Here is a 25,905-nt window from a genome sequence, read left to right on the forward strand (position 1 = left end):
TTAGGAAGTAAAACCACTCCAAGCAACTCAAGGTATAGAGAACCCTACCCAAAGACGACAAAAATGAACATGGGGGATGAGGTGATGATATATTCTACAACCCAACTCCTTTCCTCTTCTTCCTTTCCCTTCTTCTTCTCTCTATCTCACACTAAAACCTCACTGCTGGAACTCTCATGCTCCCTCCCTACTGTTTTCTTCCCTTTCTTTTGGTTCAAGTGTTCATGTAGCAGATGAAAAGGCAGCAACAGGTGTATAGCTGGGGATGAGTCAGAGGATACAAGGTGCAGGTAAGAAACATGTATCCTAAGAGGCTTAGGAAACTGACACATGGTTTCCACTAAGACAGATTTTGGTTTAATTGCAACCTCTCCACTACTAATGCAATCAGCTTATGAAAGATAGAAATAAATCACTAATTAAGAAGGGAAAACAGAGAGCAAGATTAAGCTAACAAATAGCTTAAATACCCACAACTCAGTCCCGAAGAAAGGGAGAGATAAAAAGTTGTTGTAACAATCTGATATTATTGATAATACGTGGAAAAAAAACTATTCATTACAACTTGGAACAACCCTTTTATAAGCCATAAGGGATGCCCCAGCAAAGATATAATCCTAGCCCTTCAAATAAATGTATTCTAAAGGCTAGTATTCTCTCCGGCAGAAGAAAGAGATAAAAATTACAAAACAGACCTTAAACAGCCACATGACTCACTTAAAACGCACATGACTTATAAAATAAAATCAAATGACAATAATATCCTAAGCATGAAATAAAACAGATTAAAGACTCATAAATGACTCAAGACAACAATCACACAATCAAACTCATCATCAGTTGGCCTCTTTATGGAAACTCAGTTTATTTATGGAAACTCGATCGCGTCTTCTTAGAGTGTTCAACCATTTGAAAATAGTCTTCGTCCACTTGCTCTGCATCACCTACCAACTAAATAAACACACTAATGCCTCCAAATAAAATCCCATAACTTCAATAAATCATACTTCATACCCAATGTCACTAATCATAATTAAAAGTCACTAATCATGATTAAGAGTCACTAAACACAATTAAGAGCCACTGAGCACGTTTAAGAGCTACTACACGCGATTAAGAATCACTAAACACGATTAGAAGGCCTAATTAAATCTTAGGATATCACAAATATAGATATAGTGATTATGATGGTATACACGTGTTAATAAATATTGCTACGGTACGAGCTAAAAATTCAACGTCAACACATCGTCATGAAGTGCTACAAAGTACAAACCAAACCAAACCAAACCGTGAAGTGGTAGATAGATTGGTTGTTGGAACGATTCCAAGGTAAAGAAGCAGTGCATGATGGGATTGATGTCGATCAATGGAATTATTTAATTGTTAGATACATCAACTCGAGGACAACTGAAAAGATCTTCAGGAGTGTCGTAGTATAGCAATTGGGTTGGGTAATTTCCGTCTTGAAAGTTATTTGGCGGTTTTATACAATATCCGCGATTCCTTTCGATTTGTAATCCAATACACAAATCAATGGGTTCCGTCAAGCTAGCTATATAGTGGGTATTATCAACGATTTCCACATAAGGCGGTGAGATGCTATCTTGAGCAGTTACATATTCGGGACCCTTGACACAAATAGACGCGTCACAAGTTCCATATAAAGTACTTCTCAATACTCGAGGACAATGGAAAAGATCTTCAGGAGTGTCGTAGTATAGCAATTGGGTTGAAACTGACCGTCAAGTAAATCAATTGTATGTAAAACAACATTGAGGATTTGCTGTCTTGCTGAGTGTGGAGGTAGATTGGTGCACCATTGGAACATAATTGCAAAAATATAACATATGGACACTTCTCCAAAATATAAATTTGGCATGAAAATATAGTATTTTGCATTGGAGATACTCTTAGTGATAAATATGATAAATGCATTTTGATGCATCGGACTCTTTCAAACAATGTATCAGGTACCTTTGATGCCCTACCTTTGATCATAATACTCTTTTTCTTATTAAATTTCACTGAATCTATTTTTTTATTAAAATAAATTATGAAAAAAATAATATACTAATTACCTTTAATTTTTTATATTAATTGTTTAAATTAATATTCTAAGTGTAAAATTTTAAAACTATGAGGAAATGGGAACACGTGCACAAATCAAAATGGACAATACTTACATCCTCACATCATGTTCAGTTGTTATTGGTCCACATCACTGTATCAACAATCATATGGTGTACATGGTCCAAAATAAAACGAATCCTAATAGAAGAGATATCTAATGAGAATATTCACTTTGACAGGAACTCTAGCAGCCTTATACTGCAACAACCAAGTCATTTTTTCGGGTCTAAACATAAGTGGATTCCATTCCTATTAAAAGAGATCCGGTTTTTTAAAGTCACTATACATAGCCAGCCATCATTGAAGGAGACAATCCACAAAGAAAATCAGTCTGACAGCACATTTCAGATGTCACAGCTTCATGGCATATAAAAAAAGTCCAGGCAAGGGGGTGCTATCTTCCGACAGCACATTTCAGATCACAGGATACAGCTGAAAAACGCGATGAGAACCAAAGTATTGTCCAACCAAAATATACCACACTAACAGTTATGGAATTAGACAATAACAAAAAATAAAAAAAAGGGAGGAGGTGCAGCATAGCAAACGTGACTTTTAAAAATGTGGGGAAAACTGTTCTATCAATTCTACAATGGGCTTGCATTCCAACCAAACATAGACGAGACTAGATTAAATGTAGCCAACAAATAAACTATATAACATCGACTTAAAATTGCTATACAACAAGATCAATCATCTGTTTAAACCCAAACCCAACATCCAAAAACTGATTCTGTTTAAACCCAAACCCAACATCCAAAAACTGATTGATTTGGGCTGATATTTACATCCAACGTACCAGAAAACCGAATATCCAACAGTACCAGATAACCAAAACCAACATCCAAAAACTGATTGATTTTGGGGCTGATATTTACCTCCAGATAACCAAAACCACATGTGGTTGGAAGAAAAAACTTCCCAATAAGACACAATCTTTAAAAGAGACCAGCTTTTTTTAAAGCAGCCTTAAAATCCTCCTCGCTGTTCCAAGACGGGACCTGCATTACATAGCAGCAACATAAGGTGGTGATACAAACTACTATCAAAGTTTCTCATACCCATCTTACAACTACTACATTTATACTGTATTATTACCAGAAAAGTATAGGAACATACAACTTCAAATCTTACTACAGCTACTCCTACAACTAGTTTCGAATTCAAAAGTATTCCATAATCCTTCCCCACATTATTTTAGGTCATAAAAGGAGTCTCACCTCGTCCACTTGGGTGTTAAATTGCTTCTCTATCTTCTCCATTAGCATAATATCTCCATCAAAGCACAAGAAGTTGAATACGGCTCCTGTAGAATTAAATACAAAACAGGAAACAAATTCTGCTTAGTATTCCATTTGAGGCTTTGACTATATCTCTACCAACAATGAAGCAAATGCACAATGGGAAAAAATGGAAAAAATGGCTTCAAATCTTCTAATATTACATTATAGTATTATACTTGAACAAGACCTGAACTTCCCAGAAGTTAAAAAAACACAAAACTTGATATTTACCCCCAACCCAATAAAAAAACAAAAATGACATTGATATCCACAGCCCAGAAAGTTAATTTTGAAGAATCCCAATCACAGCTGCAGTTTCAAACACCTTAAAAATTAGCAACTGAACAATATTTAACAGTGATTACACATTGAAGCCACTGGTTCAGTAAACTGATTATTCCAATTTCCTCGTTAAGATACAGCTGCGGTTCTACTTGATTGGTAAATAACTTCTGCAGGATCTGGAAGACCCTTGCTTGTACACACAGTAACACTCCTTTTCATTATTGTCGGACTTTTGCATATAAAGGCCAACAAAATAAATGTTTCTTAGCGAGTTAAGCATCTAGCTCTCTCTTAGCAACAGAGGGGCAGCCCTTAAACAAGTTCAGTTGAAATCCTAAGCCAAAACACATGGTCCCTAAAAAGAAACCAGGTTTTATACATGCAACTAAAAATTTCACTCACTTCAACAAGTTCCTAGCCTCTACAGCTACTATAAAAGAACATTACCCACAAGTAGAAATTTCCATGCATAAAATTTTTATATAACAATTTCCGACGTATTTATATCATACAAACACAGTAAGCTTAATGTGGCAATTGCATGGTACTTTGTATATGGTGTATCTCGAGGAACCTAGGTCATGCTTTCAGACACGAAATTATAATCAGTGATCAATCTGAACGTCTATAGGAGGAAAGTTCGCCAGATGAGTCAACAGTATGTATTTCTACTAGTGGACAGTCGGATGAACCACAAAACAGGAAAAATAAAAAATAAAAAAAATACTCCCAAGTCGAGAGTCTTTACCCTTGCGGCCGAAACGTCCTGCCCTGCCAATCCGATGCAAGTATACCTCATAGTCAGGCTCCGATGGAGTTTCGTACTTCACAGGACGATCATAATTGACAACCAGATTAACCTGAAATAAAACATGTTATGATGTTGATATTTTGTACAGTAAAAAGAAAAATAAAAAATAGGTAAGAAGAGATAAAAGTGAGCACCTCTGCTTGATCAAAACCCCGGGAGAGGAGGTCAGTTGAAATAAGAACTTGAGTCAATCCATCTTTAAATTCCTTGATTATCTTGTCCCTGTCATCTAGCTTAAGAGCACCTTGAATCGTAGTCACCTCATAGCCATATTCCACAAGTGCTCGATGCAACATGCCCGCACTATTTCTTGTGCGAACAAAAATAATTGTCTGCCCCACCTTATTTCCCAATTCCAAAATTCTGTCTTTAATTACCTTTATCTTTGAAAGTTCATCGGGACAGTTCACCTTGTACTGCTTCACAGACTCCAAGGACAGCTCTTCTTTGTTCACAAACATTTGATTGTCATCTTTCTTGAAAATTTTTGATACAAAATTCCTGACAGCATCATCAAAAGTTGCAGAAAACAAAAGCACCTGGTAACAATTTGTGACAAAAGGTAGAAGGGTGTCAGGCATGCAGTCCCATCTTGAAAGCACAAAGAAATTCTTGGGGAGGGTCAGTGTAATTTACCCAAAATAATATAATATAGTATAATATAAATATATTTGCATTAATAAAGGGAAGAATAGGACAATCTCTAAATAATTAAAACATGTGTCAACAACTTATTTTTTCTGCAGCAAACCACAATGCACTAAAATTAACTCATATAAACTCCTTTTTCTCTTTACTTTAACAAGAAGGAGAATTATTAAAGCAAAGAAATACAAAGAAAGGGACAATAAAAGGAGCAAACCTAAAAAATAAAAATACATTCTCTCAACAACGAAACAATGTTTGTCACTTTGGCTGGAGAAAAATCTCTATTCGTTTTCTATATTTTCACACATGGATTTCATTTTTCCCCTCAAATAAGAAATGATATTGAAGGGGATATAATCATTTTCCAAAAGCTCTAAAGTAATTCAATTAATTAAATACATTGTAAGTTGCACGAAGTTCATAATTTAAAATCTATAGAAGAAGATATGTACCACGGGAAACAAGCATATACTTCTATATCACAACTGGATTGAAAGATATATAAGATCTTAAAACCTACACAACTGTTGAAAAGAGAACTACATCTACTTTAATCCCAGTCATAATAAACTGGCCCTTTCAGATACCACATTCAAATCCAATCTGAAATTATGGAAACAAGATCCATCTTATGTGCATGCTTATATATTTTCATTTATTATTAAATATTGTGACAACATTATTTTATAAATTTATGAAGTTCTATAATAGAATTTTAATGGTGTTAGAACAGTTCGTTCCCCTTATCTACTGTTTGAATATTCAAAACACAACTCTCAAAAAGTTTCGTATACTGAAATATCCAGAATCTTGGAACTCTCAAATATGATACATATGCATATATATTCCTATCCAGATCTAGAAACCATCATACTTTACCGTTCTTAGTTTGGGTCTCTTTTCCAGAATCCTATTCTAAGAAATCAAAAACCTGTACCATAAAATACAACAAAAATAACTTTTTTCCAAACAACTTGAGGTAGGGTACATGAATTCTATTTTTTCATTTCTCTCTCTATCTAAGGTCATTGCCCAAGTCAAACCACATTTTATCATATCCTACCTTGCTAACTCTACCCAATTAACTTTGGACTTCCCCTTCACTTAATATTACCTTCAATGTTCACTGTGTCATTCTTCCTAATTGGCACACTTATCCAAACCATCTTAATCAATTTTCTTCATCTCCAATTGGTGCTACTTTAGCTATTTCACGAATCTTTCATTTCTTGTCTAGCCGTACGTCCATCTCAAAGTTTGCATTTATATCACACTCGCTTTATGCATATATTGTTCTTAGTTGCCCAGAATGTTTTTCATTTCAATTGAAAAACATTTTTTTTTGATAAATATTTCAACTGAAAAACATTTGCGCTAGCCTCATGAAAATACGAGGAAGAAGAAACTAGTGGGTGTATTGAGCCTTAACTAATTACATTGAACTTAGTGTTCATCCTCTTTCTTTCTTTAGTTAAAGGAGTTTTGATGGAAGTAGTCTTGACAAGAAGTATATAGAACAAAAAGTAAAAATTCAAGCTAAGCTCCCCCTCTAGCATCATCTGGACTTTTAAAACAAGATTCAAACTACAATATGTTCAAACTGTCTCTGACATGAAATATAACAAGCTAAGTAATCATACATAATAGTTCATTCGAAGTGAACTAGCAGTATATTTATCTATCCGTATTATTCTACTCAGAGTCATGGCTACTATTCCAACTCAGACAAGGCTTTACCATATATCCAAATACTCTATTATTGTTGAGCCTCTTTACCCCGCAAATGAGAAGAGCAAGCTTATTATTAAATCACTTAGTTCAAGAAGCATAATAACAGATAAGTGCAACAAACCTGGCAATCAGAATTGCATTTAACAATCGCCTTCATAATCCTCAAGGAGTCGTCTATAAAGCCAGTCTGCACAGAAGATTGATAAGTAATCAAGGATTAACAGAAAGTTTATAGAACATAAAAATTATTTTGTTAGTCAAACCCATTTTCATATACAACTTAAATTTTCTGCAGTGTGTAATTACTTACAGAATTAACAAAAAGTAATGCATCACTACTTGAATAATAGTTAGGACCATTGCTTGGTGCAGTGACAAACCCTAGGCTGCCAATAAAGCCAAAGGTCAATCATATACCTTGTATACCCAGTCCACCAATCCCAACACCCATAACAAATGAGAACCACGTTAGGAAATGGCCTTTATTCCTTATATAATACATTTCCTTATATGATAAATCAATCAAGGTAAAAGCATCTTTGCTTAACACTACCAAGCAACTAATAGTAAGTGGACTAAAATTGCATGCTAACCTAGATATAAAAGATTGGCTATCATTCTAATATCAATGGCATATTAACTTTCACTATATTCAGCACCATGCTCCAAGACTATATAAACTTTACATCAAATAACTTGGCAAGCTCCGCCTAACTCTGCCAAACCTCAGAATTGTTCCATAAGACCTAAAGGTTTGTAACATAAAATTCTTGTTCAGGTAATGAGATACAACCAGTGCCAAATATGGCACAACACTTGAAAGAGATGCAAAAGATTGCTCCAAAACAGCAATTCAACAATTAAGTAAAGGATAGGTTGAACCTAAGAAAAGTGTGTACACCATATCCTGTTCTTGATCCCACGTGCTCAACTCAATGATTGAAGAAGCAAAATACTTGACACACTAAGGAATTCTTCTCTACAGGTACACTTCAACGTTTATAAAGTATAAAGAACCACTTGACCATGTGTGTGTCTTAAAAGGACACACAACCAATAGCATCCATTATTAAAACACTTTTGGCTGTTTCAAAGCCTTGAGAGGATTGAAGGTTGAAAAGTATAATGATTTCAACAACACACAGTATTACCACAGTGACGACTTCCAGGGACAAATCATGAGGGCCTTCCACAGTTCCACTAGCATATTTTGTTTCTTCCTCTTCTAAATTATGGATGTACTTTATGCAATAAAATATTTAAGGACTACAATTTCAATCAAGTTATCTAGTTGCACGTATGTTTATATATACAAATATATTATATAGAAAGTTTCTAATTAGAATTGCTCTGTAGAGAGGAGAAGATGCTGACAAGATAGGGAAGACATGAACTTGGGATGATTGTAACCAAAAAAATATATATATATGTAGTGACAAGATAGGGAAGACATGAACTTGGGATGATTGTAACCAAATATATATATATATATATATATATATATATATATATATATATGTAGTGGATAAAAATGGGCATGACAAAAAAGGGTAATATTGTGACGATGCACCAAGCAAATTTTTTTTTTTTTTTTTTTTTTTTTTTTTTTTTTTTTTTTTTTGACAAAACAATAAAGTAACACTATCTAGATAACATTAATAAAGAAAAAATTATACAATAAACTCCATGTATTAATTTTAGACTCCATGGATAAATTAGTAATTAAAGCTTATCCTATTTAAATAATATGGCAAAAATTGGCAAAAGATGAAGACAAGATGGAAGTTAAGAATTCCAGGAACATCACCAAAGGGATACATATGCAATCATGCATCTGGACATCTGAAAAAAAAAAAAAAAAAAAAAAGTACAGCATCTTAAATATCTATGGTTTCAGTCTTTCTCGGATGTCATAACATATTAATTGCTCAATCTTTTTCGTAATGAATCAGTGCATAGAACTCAGCATTTACGATTCTACGAGGTAGACATATTAACAGCTCAATAATGCAAAATCTTATTAGAGAGTCCACAATCCACACCAGTAGACACTGTGCATGACTTATGCAAGTCCAAATTTATTAGAAGACATAAAAGATGTACACACTAGTTGAGTTGAGAAAGTCCTAATATACTTTTTCAAAAGCCCCCAAAATATTTGAATTTCATTATAAGCATTACAAATAATAGAATATAATTTTAAGAAAATATGTACCTCAGCCAACATGTGGTCAGCCTCATCAAAAAAAGAATCTTCATATAACTCATGCCCAATTTTTTTGCCTCCACCCATTTATTTATAGTTCCAGGCGTGCCAATCACCACTTGCGCCGTCACTGGTGGGCGCTTCTTAACTGGAATATAATTAGTGCTATCCATTGGCACAGCACATTCGGCAGTAATTCCTGTGAACTTTCCCATCTTCTGAAGAACTTTCACGTTCTGCACCATCACTCGCTACCATTAATAAAAATCCAGACCTCATAAAACTAAAGAAAACAAGCAAAATTATATATGCATCCATATGGTATACATATACACCGATCATCCCTCCTGCAACTACTGATTAAAACCTCAACTCAAACCCTAAAGAACAAAATCAATTAAACAAAGAACCATATACGTTAATTAAGCCCTAAATTCATATCATAAAAATTCCAAAGATCCAGCAGAATTGAACTATACATTACGAATTACACACTACTGCACTGATAATAAATCAACACTGAAGTCTGAACTCAGTGTATTAAGAGTACACTTACTGCGAGAACCATCCACTCACTAGAATTAATTAAAAGTGAAAGTGAACGTACAGAGAACAAAAATATATATATATACATATCAATATACACATATATCTTATCTTTAAAATATCATCATTTAAACCATAAACTTGCAAAACCAAAGATCCATGTAGTCACTACGATTAGTTAGACCTTAAGGCTTTGTTTGGTACGGTGGGTTTGAAGGGGAAGGATAACATTAGTTATGAGGGAAAGGGAAGGGAAGGAAAAGGAAGGATAATTTTAAACCTCCATTGCGTTTGGTTGATTAATGAAGGAAAAGAAAGGGAAGGACAATAATTATGTTTGGGAAAAGAAAGGAAAAGAAATAGAAGGGAATTATTTTAACATATGGACTATTATACCCCTTTATATTTATATATATTATATATATATATATATATAGTTTCATGTACTTGCCAAAAAATAATAATAATAATAAATAAATAAATAAATAAAAATTAGGGCAAATCATTTTAGCCCCCCTAATCCTCCATCTCTATTATATATATATATATATATATATATATATATATATATATATATAAAGTCTTTAACTTGAGGCCATAAGAAAAGAAAAATAAAAAAATAGGGCAAAGCCTCCCCAATCTCGCTCCATCTCTGCAACTCCTTCTCAACACTGAACTTGGCCTCTCTCTCTCTCTCTCTCTCTCTCTCTCTCTCTACAAGAATCAGAAATTCAAAACCCATATATTTCCAGTTTATCTATCTGTTTGCAAGAATCAAAAGTCCCGTATCGATGTATCATTTCAGATTGTTCAGAAAATCCAAAACCCATATCCTTCAGTTTCCATGGCTGCTGTTCCAGTTCGGGTCGCCGTTCCAAGCTTCAATCACCGGCGGTCTCTCTCTCTCTATGCATTCTTGAGGGTAAAATTGGCATCTGAAATCACCCATCAAGCCTCTCCTTCCCTTTCCCTTCATTTCCTCCCATTTTTGGGAGGTTAAGAAATCTACTGTTGAAGGCACAAGCTAACCCTCCAAACCCTTCCCTTCACTTCCCTTTCCTTCCAACAATTTTTGCCAAACACACATTTTTAATCCCCCTTCATCACCTTCCCTTCCCTTTCCTCCCTTTTCTACTCTACCAAACTGACCCTAAAACATAAAGAACATAAATGAAGTGCAATTTAAGAATGAAACCTAAAGAGTACCATTAACTAATAATTTCACAAACACTTCAAGGAGGAACAATCAGAATTCAAACACAAATACCATATAAAGATCAACACATATGTACTGTATATATATTCCAAACCTGAATGGCCAATTCTCTGGTAGGGCATATGCAAAGCGCCTGGGGAGCAATAAGCTTCGTATCTATACGGCTGAGCATGCCGAGCACGAAACAAGTGGTTTTACCAGAACCATTGTGTGCCTGAGCGATCAGGTTCTTGTAAGGCGGGGTGAGAATCATCGGCAGACTCTTGGCTTGAATCTTGCTTGGCCCCTCGAACTGCATCCCCACATATAAACCCTTCAGCAATTCTGGCGAGAGATTCAAGTCCTCGAACTTCTTTGCAGACGAATACAATGTATCGCCGGTCGTGACCTGAAACGAAACGAAACAAAACAAACCCTAAACTATTCAAACTCGAAATCAAAAACCCTCCTTCTCTTCAAAGCATCCGAGGTTCCGGCTACGAGGGGTTCGAACCACGTTGATCTTCTATGTGTATTATGTCTGGTCTGATCTTCTCGATCCGGACCAAATCCATGGATGTGAAATTAAGGAGATAAGGAAAAATAGAGCATACGGCTTTGATATTGGAATCCTCGGGTTCCTCGAGGAACTTGTTCACTTTCTTCGAGTCGTCGATCACCAAGGAGTCCATCTCGGAGGATAAAGGAACAGCCGGTTCTTCATCAGCTTCGTCACCACATGACCGCTTCATCTCTGGTGCGGCAGGCTTTATCTCTCGTGCGGCGATGTTGGCCATTGTAGTTCTTGGCGAGTGTGCTCCCGAATCTTACTTTTTCGGTAAATAAGTGTTGGGGTGATGGGATCCGGGCTGTAAAATTCCGGGGTTTGTATTGCACTTTACCCATTCTTTAAATTTGGAAAAGGAATCGAAAACCAAATAGGAATAGGAATTGGAATTAAAATGAAACTCCTTTTTGTGTTTTTTTCCCTGGTAATGAAATTCCTTTTGTATATGTCTGAGACAAATTATATTTAAAATAAAATTTTAAACAAAAATAATATAATATCATTTTTGTCTATGTTTAAATAATAAATAAAATATTTATTTTATTGTAAAATATAAACATCAACAACTGAAGGACTACGCCATGAGCTCTAAAACATGAAATTTATTCAACTACCATCACCAATTTACTTTAAAAAAATACTCGTATATATTAAAAAGTAAACTAAGCCGCCTCCGAAAAGCAAAAATTGAAGTATATCGAATAAATTAGGTTTAAAATATTTAAAGAATACCAAATAAAAAAAGAAAAAAAAAATGGTATAAATTATGGAGGATTGGAGCATATTTTTTGTCATAAAATTTTGTATTGTAGATTTTTCAGGTACAAGAATACAAAAGTAGTGGATCAATTTGATAAATGCAGTTTAAAAATATTAGTGTATAGCAAATCAAAAAAAAAAAATAGAAAGATAAATATGCTTATAAAAATTAATTTATTCAATTGTTGAGGAGTGCTAATTACAGTCGCGCTTCTTATTATTGGTCACAACTGCGATTATGGAAATTAAAAATATAAATTTTTAAGACAAAATTACCCTTTTAACATTTTTTAATCTCTCTTTTTATTCTCCTTAGTTTTATCCCTTATATCAATAACATTCTAGATTAAAAAAAAAAAAAAAAAAAAGGATTATTTTATTTCCTTTTTTAATTATATTTTAACTATACACACACACGTGTGCGGATTCACATTCAATTCCTATATACATATTACATATTATAGATTATATATATACATGTACATCAATTAAGTGAAAAAAACTATATGAATCATTATAGGAAAAACTATATGAATCATTATAGGAATTGAACGTGAATCTATATATAGAACATATATATATATATATATATATATATATTAAAATATAATTAAAAAAAAAGGAAATAAAATAATTCATTTCCAAAATATCATTTGTTTTGGCAATCTAAAAAAAGAAAATAATATAATCCCGTATGTTTTTTTTTTTTTTTTCTAGAATGTTATTAATATAAGGGATAAAATTGAGGAGAAAATAAAAGGAGAGAAAGATAAGGAAAGGTTAAAAGGTAATTTTGTCTTTAAAATTTATATTTTTAATTTCTAAAAAGCCAAAAGACATCCCATAAATGAACGTGTAATTATAGGAATTGTGAGACTTCAAATTAACACTCCTCAACAATGTTTAACCACGAAATAGAACGATAAATATGGATAAGCTCAAGACTCAATGGTTAAAAGGGATACGTACCTAAATAAATTCTACTCGATAATATATATATATATATATATATATATATATATATATAAATTAAAACAATGGTACGACTATCGACTAACATGGATTTAGTTAAATAAGAGAAGATGAAGGAAATTTTTAGAGATTTGAGATATGATAGTAGATATTTAATAGGATAGGGTTTAATAAAAGAAACAAGGTGGAAGGTTAATTAAGGAAATATATAATTAATGGATATTTATTTCTCAAATCCAGTCAAATCTTAGCTTCTTAGACTAAATTTCAAATGCGATTAAAAAGATATTTGAAATTTCATAATTGTCTGATTCTGTGGTTCCAATCAAGGCAAACCATTTTTCCAAATCCAAATTCCATCAAATCCTGCATTCCAAACAAAGCGTAAGTGGGACTTGGGATGTTTTTTTTATTTTAAATTGACATAAAATTATATAAACATAGTTAGCTTGGACTGGATTTATTATAATCTGAAATAATAAAAAAAATAAAAAATAAAAAAATAAAAATTGAAGTATACTAAATAAATTAGGTTTAAGCTATTTAAAGTATACCAAATTAAATATATATATATATATATATATATATATATATATATATATATATATATATATATTGGTTTAAATTATGGAGGATTGGAGCATTTTTTCGTTATAAAATTTTGTATGGTAGATTTTTGAAGTACAAGAATACAAAAGTGTTGGATCAATTTGATAAATGCAGTTTAAAAATATTAGTGTATAGCAAGTAAAAAAAAAATAGAAAGATAAATATGCTTATAAAAATTAATATATTCAATTGAAACAATGTTGAGGAGTGTTAATTGTTGCGCTTCTTATTGGTCACAATTCCTATAATTATATGTTCATTTATTAAGATGTCTCCTACCTTTATGAAAATTAAAAATATAAATATTTTTGACAAAATTATTCTTTAACCTTTTTTTATCTCTCTCCTTTTATTCTCCTCTCCTCAATTTTATCCCTTATATCAATAACATTTTAGATTGTCAAAAAAAAAAAAAAGATTATTTTATTTCCTTTTTTAATTATATTTTAACTATATATATATACATGCTCTATATTGATAGCAAGTGTGTATATATATATATATAATGACATGAAAGTAGTTCTTTACACACACATGTACATTGAATTGTGATTACAGGAATTGAATATGAATCCATATATAGAACATACATACATACATATATATATATATATATATATATATATATATATATATATATAGTTAAAATATAATTAAAAAAAGGAAATAAAATAATCCATTCCCATAATATTATTTGTTTTGGCAATCTATAATATATTCCCGTATGTTGTTGCTATTTTTTTTTTTTCCTAGAATGTTACTTGATATAAGGGATAAAATTGAGGAGATAAAAATAAAAGGAAAGAAAGATAAGAAAATGTTAAAAAGTGATTTTGTCTTTAAAATTTATATTTTTAATTTTCATAGAGGCAAGGAGACATCTTATAAATGAACGTGTAATTATAGGGATTGCGACCAATAAGAAGCTCGACTGTGATAGGACAATCTCGAGCTCAACTGCAATTAGCACTTCTTAATAATGTTTTACCATGAAATACAACGATAGATATGTATATAAAAATAAAATAGTTTATTAGCCTGACAAATTTGGATAAGCTCAAGACTCAAATGGTTAAAAGCTGATAAATTCTACTCCGATAATATCTTTAGAGATTTGAGATACGATAGTAGATATTGAATAGAATAGGGTTTAATAAGAGGTACTCTGGAGGGGTTAATTAAGAAAATATATAATTAATGGATATTTATCCAGTCAAATCTTAACTTTTTAGATTCGATTTGAAACGCAATTAAAAAGGTATTTAAAATTTCATAATTGTCTAATTCTGATTCCAAACAAGGCAAACTATCTTTCTAAATCCACATTTCATCAAATCCTGCATTCCAAACAAAGCGTAAGTGGGAATTGGGATGTTTTTATTTTAAAATGGCATAAAATTATATAAACATAGTTAGCTTGGACTGGATTTATTATAATCTGAAATAAAAATAAATAGCTTTTAAGAAATACACTATTATTTATCTACTTAAAATCATATTTTTACCCCTTGACGTTTTGTCCTTAACTGCACTTTTTTAATAATTTAAAGGGCATTTCTTAATTTAGGTTGGTTTTGTGAAATTGATTAATAGATCAGGTGAATTTTCTTCTGCCACTATCACAATATTATTATTATTATTATTATATTGAAAGGTATCTGATAAATTATAATAGAAAAAAAAAATGAAAAAAAATGAAAAAAAAAATAAAATGAAGTGGGAATAAAATGAAATAGTTATAACCATTCATAATAAATAATAATTGATGAATAATTTATGTTTTGAAGAGAGTGCTGTCCTAGTGAAAGTCATGAACTCTTCACATTCAACAACAAATGAACTAAAATATTTAATAAATAATTTTTATCAAAAATTTTAATAACTCTTTATCATGAAGAGTTCATAACTCTAGTTATGAAAGAGTTCTCTTAAAGTTTATATTTTAAAATAGATATTAAAGTTTATAGTTTATAGCTTTAGAATAAATATTATCTTAAACCATTGTTCGTTTGCTTGTGTGTGTTAAGTATATAATAAAAGGGACGAATATCTGAAATCATTAAATGTAGTTCTTTGATTGATATATATATATATATATATATATATATATATATATATGCCATTTGTGTTGGCGGGTCGTGTTCTATCGTATTAGAGTATGGATATTCTGTTATATGAGTCAACAATAATACTCATGTAAAAATATGGGTATTCTGTTATATGAGTCGACATGAACATGACACGATTATATTATTATTCGTGTTATTAAACCTTGACACGATTATATTATTATTCGTGTCAATAAACCTTGACACCAATCTGACACGATTATTACACTGGTAATACGACACGCATAACCTGTTTAATAAATGGATCAAAAGTTTACAGCACGAAATGACATGACAATACACGTTTAAGTCATTTTTTACACGAAAATGACACGTTTATTCCATATGTTTAGCTAAACGGGTCATTTTTAATATGAACACAACACATTTATCTGACACATTTAGTTAAACGGGTTGGTAAGTCAGACACGAACACAACACGTGTAATTACCATGTCAATTCGAGTCGACACGATTATGATATGAACACGATTAAGCAAGATTCAAACTCACTTATCTTGTATTATGTCTAATATTGTCACCTTTAATATCTGACATCAAGAGACGATGAACCGTTTGAGGTGACACCACTGAACTTCGAGTCATCGAGACCTTGTGATATACGCACATGTAATTATCATGTCAATTCGGGTCGACAAGATTATTACAAAAACACAATTAAGCCAGATTCAAACTCACTTTATCTCGTGTCGTGTCAAATATTGTCACCCCTAATATCTGACATCAAGAGACGATGAACCGTTTGAGGTGACACCACTGAACTTCGAGTCGTCGAGACCTTGTGGTATATGCACTTCCGCTGATACTATGGAAATCTGCATTTTAGAGTGTCACTTTAGTTTATTAAATTAATGATAACTAAGGGTTTGTAACGTATTGTTTTCAAAGAAACATTTCTTCTATATATAATTTTTATTTCTTACTTTTTTTAACCAAAACTTAATTTAAGAAGAATAACAATATTATTATTATTCTTATTTTACATTTATATGGTGTGTCAGAAATTATTGGTTACAAATTTGCAATGGATATATACTAAGTCATTGGTACAATCCAATCAATGCAAACATTCTATTGAAATAAAGTGGTTCCACAATATTATAATAAATTATTAAAAAATCAACCACTTTACTTTATAAAAATATATTTAATGTTAGTTGTACTGGAATATCTATTATAACAAATAAATTCTGGTGTGGATGTCCTGAGCACCTCATAATAGTTATATGAATTGTTGAGCTTGTTTGTTTATGTGATCAGTCCTTGTTTATCTGTATGATGCAATGGCATCAACATTACTATCATACAGTGCAAAATAGTATTTGTGTAGTATAAAATATTCCTAAATTATTTATTTAGTGCAAATAGTTTTCTGAATACTTAAAATAATGATAATATCCTCATTTAAGTAGAATAAATTAATAAGTATATATGTCATATAAAATAATAAAATTGTTCAATTTGTGTAGAATTTTATTTGTTTAAAATAAGAATAAAATAAACCTCGTTTTGTCCAAAAATAAGATAAGTTAAACCAAACAACCCCAATATCGGATATAATAAAATTCAAACTAAATTCAAACTAAACACTCTCAAACTATATAATATACCTTTAACTTTTCTTTCCTCCCATAAAAAAATTAAAAAAAAAAAAAACTTTCTAAAAAATTAATTTTCCTTCCTTTGGAAACAAATGAAACGATGACATGTTTATAGTAAATGAAAGGGTAAAGTGCATTAAACCCCCTTAAACTATACTCCAAGTGAAACTAACCCCCTCAACTACAAATAAACCCCCTCAACTATGGTTTTAGTGCAGTCTTAGGACAGAGAAGGTTATTCCGGTCATCTCCTATCACCGGAAATTGGAAAAGTCCATTTTACCCCTCATCAAGCCACGAAATAGAGATAGAGATAAAGAGAGAAATTCGTAGAGAGAGAAAAAAGGGACCAGAGAGAGAGAAAAGGTACACCGACGAGAGCACCGGAGGAGGAGAGGCATTGGGCTTGTTGGGTTCAAGAACAGAATATATGTGTGAGGAGTAGGCGATGGTGGTGGCGGGGAGTGGGCAGTGGGTTTGTGAATTAGAATGAGAAGTTTGAGTTTCCAAGGCGATGGAGAGAAAAGGTTGTGGAAAATGGTGGTGGCGGTGATGGTGGTTGTGGCAGTGGGTTAGCGGTTTCAATTGGGTTTGACAGCGTGTGGTAAGGTTCGGTATGAATTATCTCCAAGGGTAATCAGGCTATGCGAACATCATCTTCTTCATTTTCGATCTGAGATTAACGATGGTGGAGGGTTTGTGGTTTCAATTGGGTTTAACGACTTGTGGTGTATGGTTCGACCGAGCATGTCGTCGGTCGATGAGAAGACCGAGCATGTCGTCGGTTGATGCCCTCGCCTGTCTGTTACCATCGTTGCACCACCCGCTGTCCATCACAACCGATATCATCCGAAGCCAAAACCGCCGAGCCCGTCTTCATCGTCTCCACAGTCCGAAGCCTCCTTGCTCGCCGTGAGTTAAGCCGTCGTTTAATCCCGCCAAGCTCGTCGCCGCGAGTCATTCAAGACCGAGTAAGCCAAGCCCTCCACCGGCTGAGCCGCTGCCGTCTCTGCCATTCAGTCCACCTGTCTTTTAATTTGAAGCTTTTGCGGCCACAAGATCTCCTATTCTTACAACCCAAAACTTGAATGCCTTTTAATTGGACTCAATTATAGTAATCAGGAAAGGGAATTTCACCATTGCTCGATCTCTCAGTTCTCTCATTTCACCAGGGTTCGGCCGTAAGGAAGAAATGCTGCGGTGGAGAGGAGTGGCCGACAAGGATGAATCCAAGCTTTTTGTTCTGTAAATGGGTTTTGATTTTTTAATTTTGATTTTTTATTGTTGTTCTGTAAATCCAAACAGATCAATGGAGGAAAAAGATGATGAGTGAAATAGTTAGAGCTTGATAAGGGTTGTATAGTCATTTACATAAATTTGGCCTCTCACGTGGGATCGGCCGGTTGCCGGATTGGGTAAAGTGCAATTAACTAAATAGTTTAAGAGGGTTTTTTGTTCATTTTGAAATTCAGGGGGTTTTTTGCTCATTGAGATATAGTTTAAGGGGGTTTTATGCACTTTACCCTAAATGAAATGATGGTATGTTTAAAGTAAATGAATAAAATTTTTGACACAAACAAATAAAACGATGGCATGTTTAGAGTAAATGAATAAAAATTTTGAAATAAACAAACAAATGTTTTTTTTTTTCTAATTAAAAAAAGAAATTGTTTGATAAAAATTACTTTATTTATTTATTTTTTTTAAAAAAGCAGTAGCGTTAGATTTCTTCTTTCATTGATTTACCATTCATTCATTCTCTCACGAACATGGCATAGGCTTCTTCCACCTCCATTGTTGTTCCTTTCATTCATTCTCTCCCTATGTATCAATCAATCTTGTGCTATACTTGCCAAGTTAAACGAACATCAAGTTCAATTCTCGTAATAGTAATAATAATATAATTTTATAAATTTTGTTTGGGAGCATCAAATCAAGTGCTTAAATTTAAAATTCGAACAAATTAACTTAAAATTTTGAACTAAATTTATATATATATATATATATATATATATATATATATATATATATATATTATATTTACTTTTTGATAAGTAAGAAGTTTTAACTTTTACCGAAAATAATAAAATAATAATTATAAACGACGATAGCTGCCGAATTCATTCGTGTAGGGTTGGTGGTTGTGCATGTGTATATATATATATATATCGTCTTAGGAGGTTTCATCGTCAAGGTATATTGATTTATTAAGGGGAAAAAAAAAATTTAATTTATTTTTGGTCTAAATAAAAAAATATTGACAAACAGTACCTAAACAAAAATTTTTTTTTCTTTATTTTTTTTTTAAAAAAGCTCAAAATAACCCATTTTTAGGTTTTTCTTTTTGGGTAAAGTGCATTAAACCCCCTCCAACTATACCTTAATGAGCAAAAAACCCCCCTGAATTTATAAATTAGCATAAAACCCCCCTGAAGTATGTTGTTTGGTTGCACTTTACCCCAATTCGGCAACCGGCCGATGGATTTCTACCATGTGATAGCCCATATTTCTCTAAATGACCATAGAGCCCTTATGGAATGTAAAAAGACCATAATAACCTTTAAAGACATTTGAACCCAACTAGTATCCAAACAAGCCCTAACGTTTTGTCCGTCTCCCTCATCGATCTGTGCAGTATATATCTGCCAATATATGTATACATCTATCTATCTATATATATATATATATATATATATATATATATATATATATATGTTGTATGTTTTACAGATGCTCGTGACCGGTCCTTTGGCATTAGAATTGAAACGATTCAAGGCATAGAAGCTTGGATTCATCCCATTTACAGAACAAGAAAATTTCAAAATTACAAAAAAATTAAAAAATTAAAAAATCAAAACCCATTTACAGAACAAGAAGCTTGGATTCATCCTTGCCAGCCGGTCCACTCCACCGCCGCATTTCTTCCTCACGGCCGAGCCCTCGCCGGTCCATCACTGCCACTGCATCACAGCCGACATCATCCAAAGCCGAAACCGCCGAGGCCGCCTTCATTCTTTCCACCGTCCGAAGCCCTCAACCCATAACCACCAGTCCACCACCACCTTCAACTAATTAAAACCATCACCGCTCTCCACCCAAAACCTCCACAGTCACCATTCTGCCCAACCAATCCACCCTAGCCGAAAAAATGAAATTGATCATGGTTTTGCCAAATTTCCCCAAATAATATTCAACCAAAAATAAAATAAAAAATAAAAAAAATCCCCAAATCACGAACTCTGCAACTGGTACGGTTTTTTGTTGCCGTCAAACCCAGAAACGGTGCCGACGAGGACAGAGGACAGCGGCACAAGGAGTTACTGGTGAGGCGGTGAGGACGCGCTGGGTGTGGCACAAGGAGTTACGGGAGTCCATCACCGTCTACGCTGTCAACAACTTTGGGATGTCAGATCTGCTTTCGTCGTTTGCCGCTGTGAAGAGGTCGACTATGAAAAGGTCGTCCGGTGAAGACTCGGCCGTGATGGTCCATCTCCGCCGCCCGGGTCTCTGCCGCCTTTATTTCTGTTCTTTGCAGGACACATGGGACATGTTGGTGATCTGGAACGCCGACGAGGACGACGGCTGCTTGCCGTCGGTGTCGTCAGTCAACGACAACATGAACGAGGTGGCGTTATAACTGGCCGGCGAGATCGATGTGCTCCCTTTCCTCTCTGTGTCTATATATATATATATATATATATTATATACATATATTTATAATATACACACACAAAGAGAAATAGAGAGAGGGAGATAGAAACGATGTAGTTTTGAATAAGGGTAAAATTGTCTTTTATCTTTTCCGGTGGCCTGAGTGGGCAAATTACAAATAAGTGAAAGTTCAGGGGGGTTTTTTGTAATTTAGGGGGGTTAGTTGCAAAACCTCCATAGCTCAGGGGGGTTTAATGCACTTTACCCATTCTTTTTTCCAAAAAGCTACTATGAGGCACTGTTGCTGCCAGTTTTTTTTTTTTTTTTTTTTAAAAAAACCCTTGGGCCCAAAATGCCGTTTGGCAAAAAAAAATAAATAATAAATAAATAAATTAAATAATAATAGCTATTCCGTGAGCAAGCATGCGACCCCTGCCTTACGTGGCGTAATTGGTCTCATTCGCTTGCGGAAAGTGGGTTTGGCCATGGCGCTACAGATGCTTTAAGGTTCTCCAGGATTCATCTGTGCATGACTGTGATAAATATAAATATATATATATACTATTATTAAACGTGTAAAGAGTTTTAATATTTATTTAATAATATAAAAAATATTTATTAATTAATAATAAAAAATATTTTTATAAAATTCTAACACAAATTACTTATTTTTTTTAAGTTTTTATTTTAAAATTAATATAATGTATATCTATTTATTATGAGTTCCTTTAATAAAAAGAAATCTAATTAGATAATAAAATATATACAAATTAATATAATGTATTCTCTCAGTTCTCTCATTTCACCAGGGTTCGGTCGTGAGGAAGAAATGCTGCGGTGGAGAGGAGTGGCCGGCAAGGATGAATCCAAGCTTTTTGTTCTGTAAATGGGTTTTGATTTTTTGATTTTGATTTTTTATTGTTGTTCTGTAAATCCAAACAGATCAATGGAGAAAAAAGATGATGAGTGAAATAGTTAGGGCTTGATAAGGGTTGTAGTTTAAGGGGGTTTTTGTTCATTTTGAAATTCAGGAAGGTTTTTTGCTCATTGAGGTATAGTTTAAGGGGATTTAAGGCACTTTACCCTAAATGAAATGATGGCATGTTTAGAGTAAATGAATAAAATTTTTGACACAAACAAATAAAACGATGGCATGTTTAGAGTAAATGAATAAAAATTTTGAAATAAACAAATAAATGTTTTTTTTCTAATTAAAAAAGAAATTGTTTGATAAAAATTACTTTATTTATTTATTTTTTTTTTTTTAAAAAGCAGTAGCGTTAGATTTCTTCTTTCATTGATTTACCATTCATTCATTCTCTCACGAACATAGCATAGGCTTCTTCCACCTCCATTGTTATTCCTTTCATTCATTCTCTCCCTATGTATCAATCAATCTTGTGCTATACTTGCCAAGTTAAACGAACATCAAGTTCAATTCTCGTAATAGTAATAATAATATAATTTTATAAATTTCGTTTGGGAGCATCAAATCAAGTGCTTAAATTTAAAATTCGAACAAATTAACTTAAAATTTTGAACTAAATTTATTATTATATATATATATATATATATATATATATTATTTTTACTTTTTGATAAGTAATAAGTTTTAACTTTTACCAAAAATAATAAAATAATAATTATAAACGACGATAGCTGCCGGATTCATTCGTGTAGCGCTGGTGGTTGTGCATGTGTATATATATATATATATATCGTCTTAGGAGGTTTCATCGTCAGGGTATATTGATTTATTAAGGGAAAAAAAAAATTTAATTTATTTTTGGTCTTAATAAAAAAATATTGACAAACAGTACCTAAACAATTTTTTTTTTTTTAAAAAAGCTCAAAATAACCCATTTTTAGGTTTTTTTTTTGGGAAAATTACATATAAATGGAGTCAAAGTTCTATATTTACTTAGAGGCTGAGTCAAAGTTCCATATTTCTCTAAAATGGATTGCTGAGGTGGCACATGATTTTTTACTGTTTAGAAATTGTGGTGCCTAAAATACCCTTCCACGAAGGTACTACTTTTTCTTCGAAGGTACTACTTTTTTGAACTGAAGGTACTACTTTTTGGCGTCCAGGTACCATGTTTTTTAAACACCCGCGAAGGTACTACTTTTTCTCCGAAGGTACTACTTTTTTGAACTGAAGGTACTACTTTTTTACACTGAAGGTACTACTTTTTTGTCAGGAAAGGGCATTTTAGGCACCATAATTTTCTAAATAGTAAAAAATCATGTGCCACCTCAGCAATCCATTTTAGAGAAATATGGAACTTTGACTCAGTCTCTAAGTAAATATGAAACTTTGACTCCATGTATATGTAATTTTCCCTATTTTTTTTTTTCCCAAAAAGCTACTATGAGGCACTGTTGCTGCCAGTTTTTTTTTTTTTTTTTTAAAAAAACAACCGTTGGGCCCAAAATGCCGTTTGGCAAAAAAAAAAAAAAAAAAAAATATATATATATATATATATATAATAATAGCTATTCCGTGAGCCAGCATGCGACCCCTGCCTTATGTGGCGTAATTGGTCTCATTCGCTTGCGGAAAGTGGGTTTGGCCATGGCGCTACAGATGCTTCAAGGTTCTCCAGGATTCATCTGTGTATGACTGTGATATATATATATATATATATATATATATACTATTATTAAACGTGTAAAGACTTTTAATATTTATTTAATAATATAAAAAATATTTATTAATTAATAATAAAAAATATTTCTATAAAACTCTAACATAAATTACTTATTTTTTATAAATTTTTATTTTAAAATTAATATAATGTATATCTATTTATTATGAGTTCCTTTAATAAAAAGAAATCTAATTAGATAATAAAATATATACAAAAAATAAATAATTTAGTCTTTCTAATTAGACAAAGAAATATATAAAAATAAATTAAATATTAGTTAATTATAATAAAAAAAATAGTCTTGATTTTGATGTTGTTTTAGGAGTTTGAAAATACTCCTATCAATAATTAAAATTTTTTACAAAGTTTAATTAAAATTTATTATTTCTATCTCTTTTATCTTGTGTCAATTTTATGTTTATGGATCATTTTAGTATAACACAAATTACTTATTTATTATGAGTTTTGATTTTAAAATTAATTTAAGGTGTTTAGAAGAGTTTCTATAAAACTCAAATTACCCACCTATCAAAAATTGAATTCCTATTATAAAGTTTAATTAAAAATGATTATTTTTATCTCTTTTATCTAGTTTCCATTTTATGTTTATGAATATTTTAGAATTTATTTAATTACTTTATTAAATATTAATTTTAAATTAAAATTTAATCACGTGCACTGCACGGACAATTTTACTAGTGTATATATATATATAGCTAGGTCATGGGAGGTGTCAGTCACGAAATCCCTCTTGCCTTTCTGGAAATTCAGTATTGGTTTTTTAAAAATTGTAATGGTATCAATTTGTGTATGTTGATAATTGATATTCCTATTTTAAAAATTTTATGTTGATACAGAGAATTACAAAATTTTATTTTACTGTTTAGGAAACTTATCTGTGTTTTTTATTTTTTTATTTTTTATACTACATATGAAAAAACCTACAAGCCAAACAAAAAAAAAAAAAAAAAATCAACAAAAGCAAATTGTATAAACTATAATGGTAATTATAGTGGGCTTCAACCTTTTAAGGCCCAAAATAAAACAAAGGTTGTAGAAACTTTTCAAGGCCCAGTAACCAACAAAACAAGTCCAAATAAAGTCCCTTGTGGCTGAAATGTTCGTTGGTGCCCACCATAACTGCACTTGACCGTGCTCAAGAGAAGATTGTGCACAATTGTGGTTAGGGCTGAATGGCTGATCACAGATCGGATCAGTTCGGTTTGGGAGTAAAGTTCAATCCAATTCGGTTCTCACTGATTGGTGAAATTTAAAACCTTATTGTGGTAGATGTTGTCCATATGAGGGTGTCGTTGCAGGCAGTATTTGGAATGGGTAAGGTGGTTAGCTCCGGGGATGTGGTGAGAATGGCACGAGGAAAGTTCCACATTATGCCTGATATGAAGGAGCTAGTGAGGCCATTAGGATGGATTGGCCATCCCGGAGTAAAGTGGTACACATTAAAGCTATAAATCATGCGGGAAGAAACATGATGAATCGTTACCTACTTTAATTCAGTGGTCTTGCTAATGGTCTCAACTGATGCGGTTTCCTCCAACAACATGACGAGTTCTATAGGATATGGAGCTGCCAAATGCTTTTGCTTTTGATAAGGGAACTTTTGCATCATTGTACCCAAATAATGTGATTGTTTTGAATGTGTACTGCGCATAAGTGTTTTAGAACTGTAACATTGTTGTAGAGCTCAAGGTTAGGTAATCGAAGTACACCTTCAATTTTTGGGTCAAACAATGTGCCATAAACAACCTTGTAAATTAACTTTTTTATCCCTTCTATTGAATTGAGAAATAGGTTTGATAAGTAAATATGTATGTATTTATGCAAATTTCAAAATGATGATACTACCACTCACGTCACACTTCCAAATTGTCACTCCCCGGCACTATCCACTCTCCATTTTCATCCTAATTATTCCCTACAAGCTCGGCTCGAACTTAAGTGAGCAAACTCGAACTCGGCTTGGCTAACTCGTTTAATTTATCAAGCCGAACTCGAACTCGAGCTCAGTATCAAGCTGCTACTGTAATTATCAAATCAAAACTAGTTTCATGCCTAAATTAATTCCCATCTGTTTTTCCCATACATTGCAGAATCAAAGCAGCTTAAA

At 32.4% G+C, this 25,905-nt stretch overlaps 1 pseudogene; it reads right to left on the minus strand.

The window, feature by feature from the left end:
* Nucleotides 1–2,707: 2,707 nt before the first annotated feature.
* LOC132295145 (DEAD-box ATP-dependent RNA helicase 38-like) lies at nucleotides 2,708–11,751 on the minus strand (annotated as a pseudogene).
* Between the last annotated feature and the right edge of the window lie 14,154 nt (nucleotides 11,752–25,905).

This window comes from Cornus florida, unplaced genomic scaffold (assembly GCF_030987335.1).
Source record: "Cornus florida cultivar Cherokee Brave unplaced genomic scaffold, ASM3098733v1 CherokeeBrave_3.0.0_Hap2_Chr02, whole genome shotgun sequence".
Taxonomy (NCBI): domain Eukaryota; kingdom Viridiplantae; phylum Streptophyta; class Magnoliopsida; order Cornales; family Cornaceae; genus Cornus; species Cornus florida.